The sequence below is a fragment of the Gopherus evgoodei genome, chromosome 7 (genome assembly GCF_007399415.2).
Source record: "Gopherus evgoodei ecotype Sinaloan lineage chromosome 7, rGopEvg1_v1.p, whole genome shotgun sequence".
Classification (NCBI taxonomy): Eukaryota; Metazoa; Chordata; order Testudines; family Testudinidae; genus Gopherus; species Gopherus evgoodei.
Genome location: NC_044328.1, coordinates 87,775,977 through 87,798,921, shown reverse-complemented (window position 1 = coordinate 87,798,921; position 22,945 = coordinate 87,775,977).

Sequence of the window (22,945 nt, the reverse complement as noted above, 5' to 3'; positions counted from 1 at the left end):
GTGAGGTAGTAGGATGCTGAAGTCAGAAGGCAATAATCCTAAATGTGATTGGCTGTAGAAATCTCTCATATAGCTGGAGAATAAGGAGGGGTTAATTCAGGTTGAGAAGAAACGGGAAATGCACCAGCTGGAACAATTGTGACGTACTGTAAAGAGGCTTAGTTTTTGGTTTGTTTCTTTGGAGAGGAGTTAATTGAAATAAACCACTCTCCTCTTCCTTTGTCCATTTTCTGTGAACAGGGCTGCAGAATGCCCTGGCTACTTTCATTTTGTGAATCTCTTGTGTACCTTGAAAGAGGGAGTAAAATGAGACCTCTTCTAGGTAAGAGCACTTAAAATGGAAATGAAAATAGTAAGGCATTGATTCCCAGGTCACCTAATTAAGTGACATCCTTGCTTTGTAATTTTTATTGTACTAAACAAGGAATGTGTGAACTAATTAAGATGATATTTAGTAATGTTTAATCTAATTATAGCCATGCCATCAGATACTTACTTATATTTAAGAGTCTGTCAATGTCTTCACTACCAAATCTTACTTTCAGTGATTGAATGCTTAGCTATAAACTTAACTTCTTGGCTGACATCATGGTAAAAGCTCTCAATCCAATGTACTGTCTTGATTTTAATTAATTTGTTTACTAGAAATAAATCAGTTTTTGCTGTTTAAGGTAGAGAGGTCAAAGTAAAAATATCGGTTTTTTGGTTTTGAAATAGTCATGGGCAAACCTCAGTGTTTATCCAAATCCAGCAGAATGATACAAATTTTCTGAAGTTTGATTATCCGAATGGAATATCTGTCTCTAAAAATTGAGATGGAAAGCATTACTCATGGTATTTTTGGACTGTTATTCCAGTGCTATTTCTAGTCAAGAGCAGTGATGCTAAAAAGGAATAACAAAGTAAATATAGATTAATAATAAATGACAACTTCTCCTGATTCTAAATTAAAGGTTTAGGCAGAGGTTTGCTTTGTTCTTTTATTATCCAAATTGGTAACACAAGTTTAGTTACAAATGAACTGAAAAATCTGTTCTTCACTTGCTATGCACAGAGCCTGATCTTCTAGTCCTTAGTTAGATAAAAGTCCCTTTGAAAGAAATAAGACTAAGGACTGTGGGTTCCAGTCTAGTCTCACATAGCTCAGGTTGGCATCAATGAGAACTGGAGTAGGTACGATAAAGGAATCTAGACCTGTACATTTTTCTGAAGGATGTTTTTCAAATTGACAGTGTGTTAAAACATGAATTCAGAGTAGCTATTATGTAAACTTATCCTGGGTTTGTTTGCTAATATCAGTAACAGTTATGCAACATTGAATTGTTTTAAATATCGGTGATTAAAATGAAATAGGGTTTTGAAAGAAATGTCCAAATATGGAAACTATAGATCCAGTAAATACTGCACATTTTTAAAGGGTCATAATATCACAAGTATAAATGTTGCTAAAATTGCATTAATACCAAGTTCTGGAAAGATGCTTTCTGTTATAGTGGCTATGCATTGGACAATAGCTAACACTATGTATCTTCACAGCAGACCATAATAGAATGGAATTTGTGTTAGATGAGTCATGTGCATTTTGCAATGGTGAAAAATACAAATTTAGATGCGCAAATGTCTTTAAAATTATCTGAAGCTGTCTTCACAGCTGTATTAAGACAAACAGGTAGAATGTGGGACTGATTGGTAATAACTTATGAATGCTGTATATGACCTGGTTATTGGGGTAGTTATTGTATGGCTATATTGTTGTTGGGATATTACTGTATGCATATATTTGTTTAGTTCAATATCAGAGCTATTAGGAAATTAGCAGGAAGACAATATATCTCCAGGTAAGCAGCCTCCCAATTAAAAAGGCAGGGGTGGTTAAGAAACAATGCCTGAACTATTAGATGGGAAGGGGCTATTTCCAGGTGCCAGCAAAATTGCAAGGCATGGAGTCAAAAGGACAGTAAACAGTTACGTTCACTATCTAAAGAGAGGGGAGGCTGTTGTCAGGGTGCTGTTCATGGGTAACAGACTCCCTCTGCTGGAAAGTCTGAAGAAGCAAGAGCTGCCTGATCTGCTACCACAAGGTGATAGGGCTTAGGGTAAAATATAGAGATCTTTTGTTGTGTTAAAATCCTCTTTTTTTTTTTCTTATGATATGCTTTGTTCTTACTATTAAAATTACCCAATACTTGGGTTTGAGAAAGTTGCTTGGTCACTCTTCGTTGCTGGTCCCAAGCTCCTGAAAGGAAGAATTGTAGGTGATCAAACACAGCTGGACCTGCTCAGTAATCACAGTTGGTACATGGGATACTGTAACTCAGGGTCCAGTTGAAGAGTGGGAGAATTGTGATTCCACCACAGGGAGGTAACAGCGTAATGTTGAAGACCCAAGGGGATGCAGACAGACCAAAGAAAGGTAAAAGGTGCAGCTAGCTCTGTATCCATGACAACATCCACATCATATCTAGATTCTAGCTGACTGAGAGGCAATTTTATTAGGCAACTTTAGTCTGTTGCTTCAAATATCAGTGGAAATTAGAAAACAAAATGACCAACATTCCCCTAGTGTTAACACTATAAAAACTAGGGACTAGATAGTGGATTGGCCCTGTTCAGCCCTGCAAGAGCCTGAGTGGGTAAGACAGCCCTCCATTTGTTGCATGGCCTCTTTGCATCTTCAGCAGGGCATGGAGGGAAAGGGGCATGTCCCTTTCCATATCTTTGTTGAGATGGGTAAGAGAATGATTGGAGCTTTGGCTTCCCTTAATACCATGCCTGATAGCCCAGGGGCTAGGTAGCATTCTCTCGCAGGTTATGGTTAATAGCAAATTACTACTAGGAGCAGAAAGACAGAATTCTTTCTCAGGACTCTTTCCTGTGGTGGGTTAAAGTACAAGTTGTTGTGAAAACTATACTTAAAGGTGGACCTCTGTCCTTAATTCATCCTATTGTCCCCAGATATCTGCATTACTTCCAGAGAGTGAACTCTCATAGACTATCACAGGAGGTGTAATGCTTAGTAGAAACAAGTGAGCAGAGGACAAGTGCTTAATCCTCCATCCTGAGTTCCACAGCACAGTGTGGCTTAAAGATGAATATTAAACACTGTGTAGCTTTAAAGGTGCAGTGCAGTGGTTTTACTGGTAGTCTCAATTCTCACATTGCGCAAACCTACTACTAAATTCTCACATGGTACAAAGGAAACATAAGCGTTAATGTTTGTGCCCAGGACCCATTTTATGCTTAGTTTATAGCATGTGTGTGGTGCTTGTTTGTTAGCAAAACTTTTCTCCGGAAGTGTTAAAAAAGGTGTCCTGCCTGTGACCATTGAGAGAGACAGTAATAAAATAAACCAAGATACTTTAGGTGCCAAATTTGCAAAAAAGCTTCTTAAAATGAACCTGTATATTTAATACTGGTCCTTGTTTCCACTTTGGAAATCCTGATTTCCAACTACTGATAAAAATATAAGGCTGATAAACAAGAGCTCCACGTGTCACATGCTGAATATTTCTTCTTTATAATGTCACGCTATTGTGGTGTCTTGATGATATCTGTGAAGACAAATGGGAATGAAGACCTCAAGCAGTTCATTAGCTGTACTTTAGTTCCTGTCCTTAGCTTGCAGAGTGAACTAGATGAGTCATTTGTTTCTAATCAGCGTCACATTCACAAATGAAATGCTTTTTTTAACGTTCCAACACTGCAAGCCAAGACAGACAAACTGGTGTCTTATAACTACATCTTTTAAACAATCTTCTCTCTTTCAAATACCAAAACTTGGGTTGAAGTTATCCACTACATTCACTTTCTGTAGTCTATTAAACCTTTAGTCATAGTGGTGCATTAGTGAAGCCTAAGTAGGGTAATGGCTGCACAAGAAAGTTTTTAGTATATTTCTGAAAAGATAAATCTGACTCCTCCCACTCACCAGTGCCCAGCAGCTACATAGGGAACTCTGTGCATAGTGATTTAAGAATCTCAAAGCTGACTCAACTTCAAATGATGGCAGAGGGAAGCTGCAAAAGTGAACTCAGTGCCCCCTAACTTAACAGAGAAAGCTGCAAGCAGGCCATCCTCTTCCAGCCTTCTGAATCCAATGACACTGGGAGCTGTCCAGCCAAATGCCCCCTGAAGTAATGCACAGGGTGCAGTACTGAATGGCAGTCTGACAAACACCTTGTAATTAATAACTCCCCACTGCTGTCCCTTTCTTCCATTGAAGGATCATTTTTACTTTGTGATGGCCTGACACCCTGACCAGAGAATGTAGTTTCCTTTAGCAGATAAATTGTTCTAAATATGATAGAAAGGGCTATTGCTCCTCATTCTTTAAGGAGGATCAATTACAGACTGCTGGATCAGGAAGAAACGTTTCCCATGGATATATTACTACATAAATGTCTTCGGGTTTTTTATATTTTTCTCTGGCCAACATTTTCTTTGGTTCCTATGTAGGTGTGTAGTGTTTTGTATTTGGGAGGGTGAAAGAACCAACTCTCTTAACTCGCCTATTGAAGCCAAGCAGAAGTGCTGGACCTCCACTCAGAAAAGGACACAAGTTTATCTCCAGAGGCAACAGGCACTTAAAGAGGGGCAAGGAGAGTAGGACTGTGGTTCTCCCCCCATGCACTAGCCCATAGGATTGACTTGCTGCATGGGGGTCAGAAGCTGCACCACAAACAGCTATAAGAGTGGATTATTGCCTTGGTGTACCCAAGGGCCCAAGCAGGCTGTCTCCTGGTGCTCTCCCTGGGCTAGTGTGGCTTTCTACTACTTGTAGCTCAGAGCTCTACATAGAGCACACAGCCAATCCTCAAAGACAACATATTGGACTAGGCGGGCCCACTCATGTGGCAGTTCCTATGTTCCCTTTGCTGCTGGCCTTTTAGAGTATTGTAGACTTTAAAGGGACCTGGTGTCCTGCTCTCTTCTAAATCTCTATCCTGTCTTCTGTGCTGCCATACTCTTTTGTCCCTGCCACAATGCTACATGCATAGTCCATTGTCCCCATTATTAGATTGCTACATAAGGATCAGAGGACAGTTTAATTAGTACTATCCACTTTTACTGAGGGGAAGTATCTAACAAGGGGTTATACTGGTGGCAAGGGAGCCACTATGGTATGTCAGATTATTAAAATGGTTTAGAGAAGGCAAGTGTTAATTTACTATGGATGACTTAATGGAGAAATAAGCAAATTATATTTGGATTCAAAGATCATAGTAGCCAGATGATATGCAAGGCCACCATAATCAAGGGAAATCCAAAAGATATCTGCCTCCTTGCAGCACCACCCAGGTCAATTTGGATATTCAGTCTGTTAGTCTCTGGCGATCTTATTGTGCCACTGAAGCTTTTGGTACCATGTAATTGGTGACACTGTGATGGCATTCCCTAATAATGGCACTTCATAATTCATTAGTCTTTCATCCACATATATCCATACCAAGAAAACCACCAAAAATGGACCAGTGATGATGGAGACAGCTGCTGGGTTCAGCTATAAATATCCTTGTTTGTGATCCTGTTCTGCCACATAATATGGAGTAGCTGCTTTTTCAGGATTATCCATCAAGCATTCATTGCCGACATTGAACAACAATTGTGATAAGACAGTCTTGCTGAAGTCCTGTGGAAAAAGAGACCATTCCAGGGATCTGCCATCGACTCAAACACAGCTTTCCATTTCATTATAGAGCTCTTCTATCAGTGACTCTATCTTTCCAGGGACTCTGAGTAGACTCGTCAGATCCCACAAGCTTGTTCAGTGCACATAATCAAAGGCTTTACAAAGTCTGTAAAAAGGGCTGCACACTGCTTATTAAATTAACCCACCTTCTAAAAAGCTGTATTGGGCAAAGATATGGTGAATAGTGAGAAAATCAGGTCTGGCTGCACTGAGTATCTCAGCCTTTGCCATCAAGTGCATTGCTGATCTGAGATGTTGACCTGGAAGCAATAATTTTCCTTGTGGTGGACAACAACATAATACCTCTAGTTCCTATATTTGGCTTTATCACCATTTTGAACAGATGCAGAACAACACCCTTCTTCTAATAATTGGGGATAATACTGGTGTTCCAGATCATCTGGAAGATCCTGTGCATCTGGGCATAACCTTACTCGCCTAATGGAAAATGGGGATAATAGATGCCCAGATACTACTGTGATGGGAACTATATAAGAATCTAGATAGTGGCAGAACTTCTTCCAGATCCTAATCTTGCTAGAATAAAGATAGATGTGTTGCTTTAAAGATAGATATGTTGCTCCTATTTGGGGAAAATTAAACTATCAGGTTTTGAAAATATACTGAGACTAGAACCTCTGAATCAGAAGCTGCTTTTAGATGACCTATTTTCTCCGATTTTAATAATTCTGTATTTGTCTGTTCATAGTTGGTGCTTGAAGCAAATAACTAAATGTTGTAAATAACCCCTTCCCAAAAGTCACTGAGGGAAAAACCTATAAATCTTTTGTAACTTTCTTGTTTTAATCCTTCAAAGCCCCTAGATTACACTTGCAATTTCTAACAAGATGCTGTAATATGTGAGTTGGGTGTGTGGCTTTAGTGTGGATCATTGCAATTATTCAAGTACTTAATGCATCCTTCTATAAAGAGACACCTTGTATTATGGAGCAAAGGTCAATGAACCAGTTGATCTTTACATAATAAGTATATGACTTAGTTGCTAGAAAATCTAAAGGGGGAAGGAGCATAGGGCAGAAAATTTAAGACACACATCTTGCATCTAATGTAAATTTCAAATACCCTTTTAAGGCAAACTCATCACACTTCACATATATCTTTAATCCAACTGAATTAGTGCTAAATTTTGTAAATAGTGGCTTTTTAAATGAAAGTAGTTATCCCTTTAATGCTAAGAATCTCTTGATTGACAGGAGTTTGTCCAAACATACTCTTCTCCAAACAAAGATTTTAAGTATCCTGTTGTCCTGTGTCTTGGGTTCAGGATTCCAGCCAGAAAACCAGGAGTTGCAGAACTGTGGAGATCTGAATTTTAAATGTTACTTTAACTTCATTTCTTAAAACTGAACTGTCAGGTTTGGTTCCGCTTCACCTATAAATTTGCTCTAGTTCTCCTTCTAAACAGATTTTCACTCATCCCTAATCTCAACTCCAGCATGTGATCAGGCACCATGAGGAATGCACTCAGGTTGTTAACCTCTGCATACATTATCCTGACCTACTTAATTTTTAGATTTTTTCATTTTATGATTAAAAGTGTGTGTTAAGTGAGTGGATGAGTGAAGCTGTTCTCAAAACACTAGCTTTATCTTACAGTAGAGCAAAAGAATCCAGAAGTACTGCTGGTATCATAATTCATGTAGGGTAAGATCAGCTGTCATAGTCACATTGAGTAATATGTGACTCCTTGAGTATTCTCATTGTCATCAGTGAGAATGTGACTGAGGCTGCCAGGGGCCAAAGTCTATCTTGATTTTCAAAATGACCCTCCAAAAGTTGACACACAGATGAACAATGAAAAGATTGATTTGATTAAAAGATAATACAAATTTAAAGATGTAAAAATCACTAATCATATAACCTCTTTCTACAGACTTTTCCCAGAATCCTCATTCCTTCAGGGTAACTCTTTCAAGATAAACTTATTTTTGCTTAAGTACATAACCAGCTTTCAGAATATCTGCTATTAAAAATGAATCATAGATGGGGAAAAAACTGACTTGGTCATCTAGTTCACCTTCCCTGCCACTGGCAACTGTGGAAAATACACAGCTTCATCATCATAATAACTAACAAGATCAAAGTTCTGCCAGTCTATAGGAGGAATAGGATCTCAAGACTGACTTCAGCTTTATTTCTGCTATTGATTAACCTCAGGCAAATCACCTAACTTCTCTGGATCTGTTTCCAGATGTCTAAAACATATAGAACACTTACCTTTCAGGACTGTTGAGGCACTTTGAGTTTTGTCAATGAAAGCTGTTATAGAAATGTGAAATATCTTATATCTGACATACCTATTGTCTCGTGTGGTATGGAGCCATCATCCCCTTTGTTGACCATTAGTCAGATTTTTCCCAAAAGCACCTTTGTACTTTTTCCCATGCTGCTCCTTATATGTTGGAAGAACATCCCATAGGAGCGAGGAGTGGGGAGAAATCTGCAAAGTTATTACACTATCGTTCAAGTCCCTTCTTAAAACTTCTGTCATGATGCCTGCACAAAAACTTGTATTGCTAGGCAGCTGGTGTTCTATGACTGCTGTTTATCATACTAATCCTTGTTTTATTGCTAGCTTATACTCCCCCGCATCTATTTTGTGGTAGTCATTTATTGTCTCTGATACTTAAATTGCAATCTTTTTGGCAGGACTCCTTCCATTCAGTATAGTATCTAGCATAATGGGGCTTTCATATGAGTCTCTAGGTGTTACTGCAATAAAAATATTACATAATACTTAAGACTTTGAAATCTGAGGCTCTATTTATTTCTATTGTATGCTATCTTGTCCTGTGGGAAGGGGAAACAAAATAGATCAGGTTCCTCCATTATGGTCTTGGACTTAAGGGAAAGTGAAAAAGCTGAATCATGGACTCCTAATCCTTCATAAAGCAGGCACTTCCTGCTGAACAGGTGAGGATTTTAAAACTGTGCCTAGATCTAAGTGTTCCATATGGCAAAAGGTAATTGCTTCCAGAGGGATGAGAAGGGAGTGCAATAATAGGTATGCACTATCCAGGGAATAATACTAAAATAACAATGATCATATGTGAAAGAGTATGTAAAAGGCCATTCCCCACCTATGTAAGATGAGTTTACTTGTATTGAGAACCAGTTATCAGACTAATGTATAATGTAAATAATATATATTTTCTGTATTCCTTTAATGCAATGTAATCTAAGATTTTATGCTTAGCAGGCCATCAAAACAGATCTTCATCAAAGCACAAAGTGGAGCTCAGACTGTTGTGGTGGGAGGGGGGAGTCTGAAATTCAAGAGTTAATTCATTTAAATACTCTCTTCAATGAAGTATAACAATACATTTTAGAATAAGTATTTTAAACATAGCTTATATTTTGTAGGGATGGTTTCATGTAAATGCAAGGTATACAGGTGTTGCATAGGGTATTACTATATGTACAGATGCATTGAAGCTGCACTATAGACAAGTCTAGGCACAGATATCTAATACAATGTTATCTTACAAAGACAGATCTACATGTATACTTGGTGCTGATTTGCCATAAATGGCATGTGTAAACTGTAAGTATGCAGAGAAAAACTTTAACTTCAGTTTAAAAAAAGAATGTGTATAAAAACCAGAATAAAATGACCAACTTTCATTTGTCTCAGATGAGTGGAATTCAGAAAGTAAGTAAAAACTATCAATGATGTATTGGGAAATGGGGCTGAATGCTAGCATCAAACTACTGATGGACATGTTCTATATTAAAGGGATGTCTGTACTGCAAACATGTGTTCTTAACTCTGCCAGCATGGATTAGTTAACTTTATCTTGAGTCAACATTGCAGCAAAGACATGGCAATTATCTTTTAACTTGGGTTAGCAGCTCAAGTCGAAGCCTGAAGTTACCAAATGTATCTTCCATATGAGAGGAGTCATGGAGTCTTTAGATTTATATATCAAAGTGTTGATTAAGTATTGGAAAGTGCAAAATGCAGTGATGTTAATAAACTGCTTTTACAGTTGGACTAAAAATTTAATGGAATAGAAACTAGAATTTGTAGTAATCTCGTTAATTCTCCTTTTAAAACCATGGAAGTTAACAAACTTTAAAGGAAAGGAGGCTTATAAAAATGACACAGTATTCTAGAACAATCACCCACAACATTACACATTTACTATAGCGTTAATTTAGAGCTTAGGCCACTATTCTAGACAGAGGCGGCTCTAGGTATTTTGCCGCCCCAAGCACGGCAGGCAAGCTCGCGAATTCGGTGGCACGCCTGAGGGAGGTCTACCGAAGCTGTGGGACCAGCAGACCCTTCGCAGGCATGCCGCCAAAGGCAACCTGTCTGCCACTCTCGCAGCGACCAGCAGAGCACGCCCCGTGGCTTGCTGCCCCAGGCACATGCTTGGCGTGCTGATGCCTGGAGCTGCCCCTGATTCTAGAACACTGTAGTAGTGTTAAAAAGGTCAAATAGATTACCTAGATAAAGACCATGGCCTCCCAACCTCACTTTACACTCTATGCCCTGTCTTGGTCTGAGTTATTAATAAAAATGAAGTGAGAACTCAGTGTAAATACAAAAGGGTTTCATTATCCATGTGAAACATACTATTGCATATCTTATAATAGCATGGGATAACAAGGGCTGGTTGATGAGCCTGACCTGAAGGAATGTTCCCAGAGGAGGATCGCTTTGACAAGTTCAATGGAGCCTTTGACTTTATACTCTTCCTAATGGATAAAAAGGGCTCCAGAGAAGTGAAAAAAATTACTTCTGGAGTGTTGTCATCCACTAAGAGAAAGTGGTCTTTGGAAACAAATACCTTTTTTAAGATCAACTGGCAAATTTGTTCTTCAGTTTCACATACGATAACATGTCAGCAGTCTGCACTTCCACATCTGCAACATCACTTCCAATTGGTTCTTTAATGCCAGTGGCATGTCTTTTGCTGTCACCTGAAGAATAAGTGACAGTAAAATAAAAAAAATTTTGAATAGCTTTAAAACCTAGGTCTTCCAGATTCAGAAGACTTTTGCTTGATATTAGTTACAGAATTTTGTTCAAATACTCAAGTTAAAGGAACAATCTGACTTTTTTTTTCCTAGTCAATTGGAGAGTTATGGTTTATTAAACATATATACCTATTTTTAAGAAGAAGAAATAATTCACTTGCTAAAAAAATATCTGATTGCTAGGCCTGCAATATTATTGATTCAGTGTGATTGGAATCAACACTCCTCTAACTTAAAGGCTATTCATTCATACCTTTATGTCCTATCATACTAACATTATTTGTATGAACAAAGAGTCCTGTGGCACCTTATAGACTAACAGACGTATTGGAGCATGAACTTTCATGGGTGAATACCTATTTCGTCAGACGCATGTGGTAGAAATTTCCAGAGGCACGTATAAATATGCAGGCAAGAATCAGTCTAGAGATAATGAGGTTAGTTCAATCAGGGAGGATGAGGCCCTCTTCTAGCAGTTGAGATGTGAACACCAAGGGAGAAGAAACTGCTTTTGTAGTTGGCTAGCCATTCAAAGTCTTTAATCCTGAGCTGATGGTGTCAAATTTGCAAATGAACTGAAGTTCAGCAGTTCTCTTTGGAGTCTGATCCTGAAGTTTTTTTATTGCAGGATGGCTACCTTTAAATCTGCTACTGTGTGTCCAGGGAGATTGAAGTGTTCTTCTACAGGTTTTTGTATATTGCAATTCCTAATATCTGACTCGTATCCTTTTATGTAGGGATTGTCCAGTTTGGCCGATGTACATAGCAGAGGGGCTTTGCTGGCCCATGATGGCGTATATTAACCAGATCAGCCATATCATCACCAGTCCATTCACTTGCATGTCCACCAATGTAATATATGCCATCATTCACCATCAGGTGTGGAGTGTAACAGGGAGAGTGTTGTGTGCATGTGGGGGGAAGAGTGGGTTTTTGAGGGGCTGAGAGCATGTCAGCATGTGTCTTGTAAGTTCAGACAGCAGCAGACTTCCCCCTCCCCCTGCCTCTCTCTCACACACAGTAACGGCTTGCATGTCAGCTATCAGAAACAAAGCTTTGAAAGGGAATTTCCGCATTCCTACAGGAGTTCAAAACAATGACAAGAGTGGCCATTTGACTCAAGGGGATTACAGGACACTTCTGGAGGCCGATCAGAGCGCAGTAACGCAACACCTCGTTCACACTGACGCCCATGCATTGTAGCCAAGGCATGGCAAACGTTATTCCTCTCACTGAGGTGGAGTACCAGCAGCACTGTAGCTGCAGAGTCAGAGTGCTGTACGTGCCTTGCCAGTGTGGATGGGGAGTGAGCTAAGGTACCCAGGGCTCCTTTATTGTGCTGTAACTCACAGGTGTAGCCAAGCCCTTTGTTACTTTACTGTTTTAATTGTTCATGCTAAGGGTGAGTTGGGACATCCTATATTGTGCTAATTGTCTTTAGAGTAGGTTGGGAAAGGCACCTGTTTTGGGTTCCTAGCTGCTGCTGCAATTAAAAAAATAACCTTGCCATTGAAGGCAATTAGAGTTTTGAGTGGGGAAACTAGGTAGGGTTGGACCTTTTATATGATTATCTTGACAATGTCTCTTCTATGTTAGAAACTTGTACGTATGTTGCACCTCTATCCTCCACCCCCTGCAGAAAACCTTGACTAGGCTTCCTTGTGGTATGTGAACTATGTAACCTTTTTCTCTTATGTGGCTGGACATTAAAAGAAAATTTTTCTTAAGATCAGTATATTTTTGTGGAAACCCTTATTGAGGTGTCAGTGCCTTTCTCTGAAGATAAGATTTTTCTAACTGCCTTTATTTTGCATCAGATTAGCATAAGCCAGAATTTGATGAGCAGTGACAGCTATACAGATCTTAAAACTAAATACAATCACTGTCCAATATTAGCCTAAGCCAGTGGTCCCCAAAACTGTGTGGGGCACACCTCCCTAAGGGAGGTGTGGAGGAACATGTGGGGGGGCCTGGGCCAGCCCCCACATAGTGTGAGGAGGGAGCACCCCCCCAGCCCTGCCTCCAGTTACAGCTCCACTCCACCCCCAGTCCAGTTATGCCCTCATTCCCATTCTGCCCCCAGTGCCTCCGTCAGCTCAAGCTCCTCTACTGAGCCAGCTGCACAGTAATGGAGTGGGAGTGTGGACAGATTCCATAAATGGTAAGGGGGGCCTGAAAGAAAATTTGGGCACCACTGGCCTAAGCTAAGGTGGACATAGTTTGTAAACCAAATCCAGGGGGGGACACAGGTGGGAGCACAGCAAAGTAGCCAAGACTGAAAATGTAAGGCCTGGTCTACACTACAGAGGTTGGTTGATGTAAAGCAGTTTATGTCAACCTAACTGTGGAAGCATCTACGCTACAAGGTTCCTCCAGTTGATTTAACTTGTCTCCTACTCTGACCTAATATCTCTAGCTCCCTGAGAAGCATAGCACTTAAGTAGACTCTTTGTGTATGTAGACACCGTATTGCTTACATCGTCTGTTGCTTCCTTTGATAGCCAGGAGCCCTGCCACCCTGGGGCGGACACCCAGGAGCCCCACCTCTGTACATGTGTGTTAGCTAATCTTGTTACCTGCTAGCAGAATGCCTCTTCCATGTCCCCCACCATAATATTGCTACTATTCTTTACCCTTTTTATCTTTACCCAGACGCTCAGTAGGTCTGCCACTCACTTCCTCTTGCATAGGTGCTGGCTTCCTCCAGGCCTGGGGGGTGCTCAACCTCCCACTATGCCCAAGGCCCCCCATTTCCCCAAGCCTCTGCCCCATTTCTTCTCACCTAGTTGCATCCCCTCCCCCAGCATGCCCCATCCCCACTCCTCACCCTCCCTCTCAGAGCCTCCTGCATACAGCAAAACAACTGATCACAGTGGACAGGAAGCACTGAGAGGGAGGAGGAAGAGTTGATCGGTGGGGCAGCAGGAAGGCAGAAGGTGCTGAGAGTGGGAGGGGAGAACTGGCTGCCGGTGGATGCTAAACACCCACTAATTTTTTCCTGTGGGTTCTCTTGCCCTGGAGCACCTGCGGAGTTGGTGCCTATATCCTATTGGACCTGGAAGCAAGTGAATACATTCTTGACATATAGCATGAGGCTGCCTCCTTTTTTCCTATACCTATTCTTCAGAATAAGCTATATTCCTTAGTGCTGGTACTCCAGTCATGGGAATTTTCCCACCAAGTTTCTGTAATGTCAACTAAGTCATAATTTTCTTAATATACCGTGACTTCCATTTTATCCTGCTTGTGCCCCATACTCCTAGCTTAGAAATAATGGCACAAACAGGTCAGATCACTTCAGAAAAACACAGAGCTCAAGTATTTGTTCTGTCACCATTCACTGCAACAATTTTACCCTTGAAACAAACAAATTATTTCATCATGCAGGCACCCTACTAATGATGTAATATTTGTCATATTTATAAACGTATGGAGGCTCTATAGATTTTGGTTGTCTCATCCATACTGGATAAAACCATTCTCAAAACATCTCAACCTAATGTGTGTCACTATTTGTATCCTGCCTTGATGTTAGATGCAGGAAATCTTGGCACTTTGGTCATTTTATCTGTATGGAACTTAGTTGCTGCCTGCTACCCTCTTTAAAACCAAATTGTCAGCTAAGTCTGTTATAAGGTTTTGGGAGTGGGGCGGGGCAGAGATGGTCTCTTACGATGTTTCACAATAACTAGATCCACAAGGCCCAGCCCTAATATCCATTGGGGCCTGCATGCTCTACTGTAATAACTGTAGTATTATTTCATGACATGGGCTCCTAGGTGCTATGGTAATACAAATAATAAACAATAATAGTAACTGCTTAATGCAAACTGTAGTGAGAAATCTATGCTGTTAACTATTTAGCTAGTAGAGGTATTGGACATCAATCCTCTTAGAACAGGGAGACAGACTAGCAGCTGTTAAGGAGAATCTGGCCAGGCAAGAGATGAGCCATACAATTGTCCTGTGAAGGGTACACGCTCTAGTAGGACATTTTTAAACACTCATGTATTCTCCCTACTTCTTTTAGAACAGTTTAAGAACTAGATAGTCGCTTAAGATGCAGAATTCAAATCTGGATCAGGATTTCAAACATTTCAGGGTTTGAGGGAGAGGGACTGGTATAGGTGGTTTCTGGTTGTTAGGCCCATTTTTCCAGTTGAAGATTCATTAAAGTTTTGCAATCTGTGTGAATTTCTAGCACCTTCAAAACTTCAGGTTACAAGAACAAAGATTTCAGTTTGGACCTGTGTAGTAGAAACACTTGATTTGTTTAAAGTATTGTCTATACCCCTTGTGATAAACTCAGGACAGACCAGGTGCAAGGGATAGGGGGTAGAAACAGTCCCATAAGGTTAAAAGGGCACTCCCCCCTAACTACATGTCAATCAGGTTCAGCTGAGACAGGGTTACCAGAGAATCAATTAGGATCACTATCTCCAAACACTCAGTTCCCAATGGAACCCAACCCCAAATAAATCTGTTTTACCTCTGTATAAAGCTTATACAGCGTAAACTCATAAATTGTTCACCCTCTATAACACAGATAGAGAGATATGCACAGCTGTTAGCACCACCAGGTACTAATCACTTAGTCTGGGTTTACTAATAATAAAATCACTTTTGTTTAAGTATAAAAGTAGGATTTAAGTGGTTTCAAGTAATAAACGACCAGAACAAAGTAAGTGACCAAGCAAAATAAATAAAAACACACAAGTCTAAATCTAATACATTAAGAAACTGATTACAAGTAAAATCTCACCCTCAAAGATGTTACAATAACGTCTTTCACAGGACTAGGCTTCTTCCTAGTCTGGGCCCAATCCTTTCCCCGGTACAGTCCTTGTAGTTCCTACAGACATCTTAGATGGAAACTAAGGGTGTTCTCATGACTGGCAGTCTCCTTTGTTCTGTTCCACCCCCTTTTGTAGCTTTGGCACAAGGTGGGAATCTTTTGTCTCTCTGGGTCCCCACTCCTCCTCCTAAATGGAAAAGCACCAGTTTTTAAGATGGATTCCAGTTTTACAGTAGGGCCTCAGAGTTATACTTCATATTTCTAGCTTCAGATACAAGAATGATACATGAACACAAATAGGAAGAATATATTCAGTAGGTTATACCCTTTGAAATACCAGCTTACAAGAGACCTTGTTACATAAAGCATATTCCAGTTACATCATATTCGCACTCATAAGCATATTTCCATAGAACATATGGAGTGCAACGTCAAAAAGGCAATCCATAAATAGATGTTTGGACTCTTCCCTTCAAATGACAGAGGAGGGACTATATGGGTCACGAAAAATGTTAACATTGGAATAGCATCAAACTGCAACAAATTATACCACTTGTGAAAGCAGATGCAGTGAGGTTTCACATGGCAGAAACTGCAGCTTATACTATGGCTAAAATTATATTTAACATTGGTTTTGAAATGTCCTCAGAGGCACGTATGCAGCTGTTTAATAATACTAGAATTTCTTTAGTAGACACTTTAGCAGACAGGTTTACAGGAACTTCTAATAAAGGCTGGCAAAAAGAAGTGTGCCAAGATGTATTCACTACAAAGAAAATACTATAGGTTTGTAAATGCCTTTCATTAAAGACTAGTCAGTTCTTCGTCCCCTCTTGGGAGCAATAGATTGAATCCTTAATATAGAAAGATTTTTCCTAAAAATGAGATGTTGATGTTGACGTGGTTAATATATAATGAATCTGTGTCTAAATGTATACAAATTCATAGAGTTCAAGGCCAGAAGGGATCACCAGATCATCTAATTTGGTCTGCTGTGTATCACAGGTCACCAACACCACTCAGCACAAGCACACTAAACCCAACAGCCCAAGTTAGACCAAAACAACTGAAATTAGATCAGACACAAGGTATCAGTCTTTAGCTAAATCATGCACATGAAGTATCAGAAAATTGGGACTTGTAATCTCCACAAATACACATCCCTATACTTAGGCTTATGGGAAAGAAAACCTCCATTAACTCTAGTGGTATTAGTTCTTTTATACTGGGAGCAAGCCGCTGGATGGCAACAGTTACAAACACTAGAGTTGGTCTGACGTTCTGTGGTGTAGAAGAAGTGGTACCTGTATTGTACACCCTATATGTATGATCTTGTGTTACATCTACTGTGGGCATGCTATGCAAAGGTGCCTACACATTCCAATAGAAATGAATAAGTAAAAGTTTGAAATCTTGCTGCAGCTAGGCTGAATAGACCCTGCAAAGCTGTGTTTAGTATTAACTATCCTGCATTTAGTCATATTCCTGAGATTGTGATAACAAGAGATTGTAAAATGAACAAGGTCAGGCTTAATCTGTGCTAAATAAGAGACCGCGGGGGGGTGGAAGCAAAGTGCTCAAAGTGTACATTCAACATATGGCATTTCTCAAGAGTTGGTACTGAAGCAATGCCTGAGCATAATATTAAGCTACTATCAGAGCTGATGATTCTATGATAAGAAGTGGAACTGATGTCTTGACTACTTGGACCACAGTTATGAATGTACAACAGCAGAAGAAGACTGGGAGTTGTAGATCTTGACTATGTTGTGTTGTGCACTTGCCCTGCCAAGGGGAGAATATAGCAATCATGAGCGCTACAGCAACCCTGAGGCTACACTGGCAGTATAAATCTTCCACTTAGTCACTCCACAGCCTGTGTGGGGAGGATTTATCATCTTCTTAAACCCTGCAGAAAATGCTTGGGTCCACAGCAAGCTGACTTGGGCTGCCCCATAGTGGTAATGGGTTTGGGGTACCTTAAGGTTGAAAAATACTGTAGAAGTACAAGATACTTCTTGCAACTCCGGTGTAGTTTGAAGGCTTCTCCAGCATTGCACTAGTATGTGATCCAGGGGACCTAAGAGGGTGGTGTACCAGATCAGGTACTATCCAACCTTTAGCATATGATGTGGTAGATCTGCATTGTCATGTCCAAATTGCAGGTGTGGGTCACTGACTCATGTACATGTACATATTTAGATTTAAAATGCCTTTCTGGCTGCCCTTTACACTTATTGCATCAATAAACATGTGATGTCTCTTTTTTCCTCACTTTTTTCACCACCATAGGAACTGAGCAGCCAAGGCCTTCACAGCAATCCCCCCTGTGGGCCTTTTATATTGCAATATTGTGTAACTTTCTCTGCCACTCTGTAGCTGGTAATGACAAGATGCTGCTAGGTGCCTGAATGAGACCCACCCAGTGCAGGCTGAAAACTTGATCTGATCCAACAACTCTCCCCAAATTTCTCTGCTCGTCCTCCTGAACCATGAAGATCAACACCCAACACTGCTCTTCCTCATTCATTATCCATGGCTGACTGACCCTGTGCATCTCATAAGCCCCTGCAACATCCATTCTACTGTGGGTCTCCTTAACTGCTCTTTTTATGCAAAGGAATATTTTTTTTTTATCACTTACATAAGAATGTAAGAACTGCCATGCTGGGTCAGACCAATGGTCTATCTAACCCAATATCCGGACTTCTGAGAGTAGCCAGTGCCAGATGCTTCAGAGGGACTGAACAGAAAGGCAATTAGTGAGTGATCCATCCCCTGTCATCCCAGCTTCTAGCAGTCAGAGGATGGGGTTGTGTCCCGGCCATCTTGGCTAATAACACATTTATGGACCTATCCTCCAGGAATTTATCTAATTCTTTTTAACTCCGTTATAATTTTGGCCTTCACAACATCCCTGGCAATGAGTTCCGAGGTTGACTGTGGATTCTATGAAACAGTTCAGTTGTTTTGTTTTTGTTTTTTGTTTTTAAACCTGCTGCCTATTAATTTCACTGTGTGGCCTCTCATTCTTGTTTTATGTGAAGGAGTAAATAACACTACTCTTTGTTTCCTATCTTTTAACCAATCACTGACCCATAAGAGGACCTTTCCTGTTATCTCATGACTACTTACTTTGCTTAAGAGCCTTTTGTGAGGGACTTTGGCAAAGGCTTGCTGAAAGTCCAAGTATGCTATATTGACTGGATCACCCTTGTCCATGTTTGTTGATGCCCTCAAAGAATTCAAATAGATTGGTGACACATGATTTCCCATTACAAAAGTTGATTTTCCCAACATATTGTGTACATCTGTGTTTCTGATAATTCTGTTCTTTCCTGTAGTTTCTACCAATCAAATTGGTTGAAACTACAGTACTGAAGTTAGGCTTAACAGCCTGTAATTTCAAGGGTTGCTTCTGGAGCCTTTTTTAAAAATCGGTGTTCCATTAGATATCCTTCAGACATCAAGTACAGAGACTGATTTAAGCAATGGGTAGCATACAATGGTTAGCAGTTCTGCAATTTTATATATGAGTTCCTTTAGAACTTTTGGATGAATACCATCTGGTCCTGGTGACTCAAACAGTAATCAGTTTGTTCCAAAACCTCTTCTATTGACACCTCAATTTGGGAAAGTTCCTCAGATTTGTCACCTAAACAGAATGGCTCAGGTGTGGGAAATCTCCCTTACAACCTCTGGAGTGAAGGTGGATGCAAAGAATTCATTTAACTTTTCCACAGTGGCCTTGTCTTTCTTGAATTCTTCTTTAGCACCTTGATTGTCCAGTGGTTCCACTGATGGCTTGGCAAGTTTAATGTAATTAAATGTTTGCTGTTACTATTTTGTCTTCTGCTAGTTGCTGTTAAAAAAAAAATACAATTTTTTGGCCTGCTTAATTATACTTTTACATTTGACTTGCCAGAGTTCATGCTCCTATTTTCCTCAGTAGAATTTAACTTCTAGTTTTTAAAGGATTTCCTTTTGCCTCTGTCTATTTTTACTCTTGTTTAGCCATGGAGACATTTTTTTTTTGGTCCCCTTGCTGGCTTTTTTTGGGGGGGGGGGGTATATGTTTGAGCCTCTCTTATGGTGTTTTTAAAAAAATTTCATGCAGCTTGCAAGCATTATAGTCTTGTAACAGTTCCTTTTAATTTCCATTCAACTAGCTTCTTCATTTTTGTGTAGTTCCCTCTTTGAAGTTAAATGCTACTGTGGTGGGTTCTTTGGCATTCCCCCCACCCCCAGATGTTAAATTTAATTATATTATGGTTGCCATTACTGAGCGGTTCTGCTGTATTCACCTCTTGAACCATATTCTTTGCTCCACTTAGGACTAAATTAAGAATTGCCTCTCTCCTTATGGGTTCCAAGACAAGCTGTTCCCAGAAGCAGTCATTTATAGTCTCTAGAAATTTTATCTCTGCATCACATCCTGAGGTGTCATGTACCCAGTCAATAGAGGGATAGTGGAAATTTCCCATTACTGTGTTTTTTTGTTTTTGTAGCCTCTAATCTTCCTGAGCATTTCATACTAACCATCACCATTCTGATCAGGTGGTCAATAGGATATTCCTATTACTATACTCTTGTTGTTCAAACAGGGAATTTCTAGCCATAGAGATTCTGTGTTACAGTTTCATTCATTTAAGATTTTTACTATATTTGATTCTGGTTTCTTTCACATATATAACTACTCTCCCACCAGCATGACCTACTTTGTCATTCCTATATATTTTGTACGCTGGTATTACCATGTCCCATTGATTATAGTTAAGACTATGATTATGTCATGGAGGTCATGGAAGTTATGGAATCTGTGACTTCCATTGACCTCCATGACATTTTCTGTCCTGGGGCTAGAGCTCCCAGCCTGCTCTGCCCTCGCAACTCCCAGCCCCCAACCTGGGGGGGGGGACCCCACAGCTGCCCAGCTGCAGCAGGCAGCTGGCAGACCCTGCAGCGGCCCAACTGTAGCAGGGAATGGCAGGCGGGTTGGACCCCAGCGCAGGTGCCTAGCTGCAGCGGGCAGTGGGGACTCCCCACAGGTGCAGCTGCGGCCAGCAGCTGGGGGACCTTGCAGCTACCAGTTGCCAAGGGCGAGGGGACCCTCAGCAGCCCAGCCCCAGGGTAAGCGAACCCCAGAGCTCCCATGCACTGCATCGGTGGGGGAGCTGGGAGCCCCAGTAGCAGTGCATGCTGAATCCACCTACCCCTTTGTCAGGGATATTTTTAGAGAAAGTCAGGACAAGTCACAGTCTGCTATGGATTTTTGTTCATTTCCCATGACGTGTCCATCACGTGTGGCAAAATCTTAGCCTTAGTTATAGTTCCACCAAGTTTTTATACCTATTATGTAAATATCCTAATTTAATACCAGATGTGACTAGGTGCCTGGAATGGACCACATTGAGAGTGCCACACTTGGGGCAGACTGTAAGAAATAGGCAAACAATCCTCCAAAACTGGTGGTTTATTCTATAATTAGATTAACTAAACCGATGTCTAAAAAACCAGTGTGGTGCTACGAAGCTAACAAGAAGCCAAACACAGTCCCCTTTAGGCATTCCAGGCCTTGGCTCCCATCCAGACAAACAGGTCTAATGTAGTGAGAAGTTACTGAAAAGCCAGTTCACCATCTATGAGGTTCTACTAACCCAAAGGATCAGACACTTACACCCCCCAAGTCAATATGCATCCCTCAAATATCATGCTGTCAGCCAATCCTTAGTAAACTAACTAAAGACTTTATTAATAAAAGAAAAGAGAGTTATTGAATGGTTAAAGAACCATATATATACAAACGATTTTCAGTATTCATAGGCCAGGCTCATAACAGTGATGGAATAGACTGCTGGCTTGCATAAGTCTCTCTAGTAACTTCCGAAAAATTGGAAGGTCCTCAGTCCATAGTTCAAAATATTCCTTTTAGTTGTCAATCTGCAGTCCAGAGAATTAGATCAGGAATGAGGCAAAAAGAACATGTCTTGGGTGTCTCTTATATCCTCTGTCATGTGCATAGAAATTTACTTTCCCAAACAAAGCCCTCAGCCCCTGTGTGTGGAAGGTTACTGTCAAAGATGAAGTCCAAGGTCACATGTCCAGATCACATGCCCTTACATGTTGTGCTGAATCACTGGAGTGGCTATTGGTTCCTGGCTATCTGAGGCACCCACAGAAAGATGAGCTGATCTCCCTTAGTGGCCCATCACCACCTGAATGGGTCCATCCATAATTAAATAGTTCATCAACACTGGGCTGGCTAGAGAAGATGTAAAACTACTTTGCGATTGTCATCTAAGAACAAACACATATGAGATACAAATACATAACCAATATTCATCTCTTCAGATACAGTGATGATACATGGATTTAACCAGGATGATCATACTTGACAGACTGTAACTTTTCCATCGACACCTTAATACCAGGTGTAACTGGGTGCATGGAATGGACCACTGAGAATGCCACACTCAGGGCAGACTACAAGAAATACGGCACACAATCCCCCAAAACTGGTGATATACATGACATACATTGAATCAAATTTAGTGCAATTGTGCAACAGTGGTAGCAACAATGATATAAATGGTCATCTTTCTTTTCATACAGCTTCACACCAGGCATTCGGATTCACCCCCTTAGTGTTTACAAGCACTTATATCATTTGTCAATACTTAATTGTCTGCCTTCATGTGAAGGTAATTGAATCTTTTTTGTTTGACTGTTTCTCTTCGATTCCTACTTGTACTTCATAAACTTCTATCCTCTTTTTCTCACTAGGATATAGAGAATTCCTGTTAATAGACCATCCCCTAAGAACTGTCTCTGTCCAAATTGTGTGCTCCTCCATCCCTGCTAGCTCTCCCACACTTAATTTAAAAACTCCTCTATAACCTTTTTTAATTTTACATGCCTGCAATCTGGCTCCGTTTTGGGTAAGGAGGAGCCCATCCTTCTTGTACAGGCTCCTCCTTTACCAAATGGTTTCCCGGTTCCTAATAAACCCACATCCCTTCTCCCTGTACTATTGTCTCATCCACACATTGAAACTAGGGCTGTCAAACAATTAAAAAAATTAATCGTGTGATTAATCACACTGTTAAATAATAATAGAATACCATTTAATTATTTTTTGATGTTTTCTACATTTTCAAATATATTGATTTCAATTACAACACATCATACAAGTGTACAGTGCTCACTCTATATTCTTTTTATTACAAATATTTGCACTGTAAAAAACAAAATAAATCATTGCATTACAGTACTTGTATGAAGTGAATTAAAAATACTATTTCTTTTGTTTTACAGTGCAAATATCTGTAATAAATATAATATAAAGTGAGCAATGTATACTTTGTATTCTAAGCTGCAAAAGAAATCCATATACTTGAAAATGTAGAAAACCCTCTAAAAATATTTAATACATTTCAGTTGGTAGTCTATTCTTT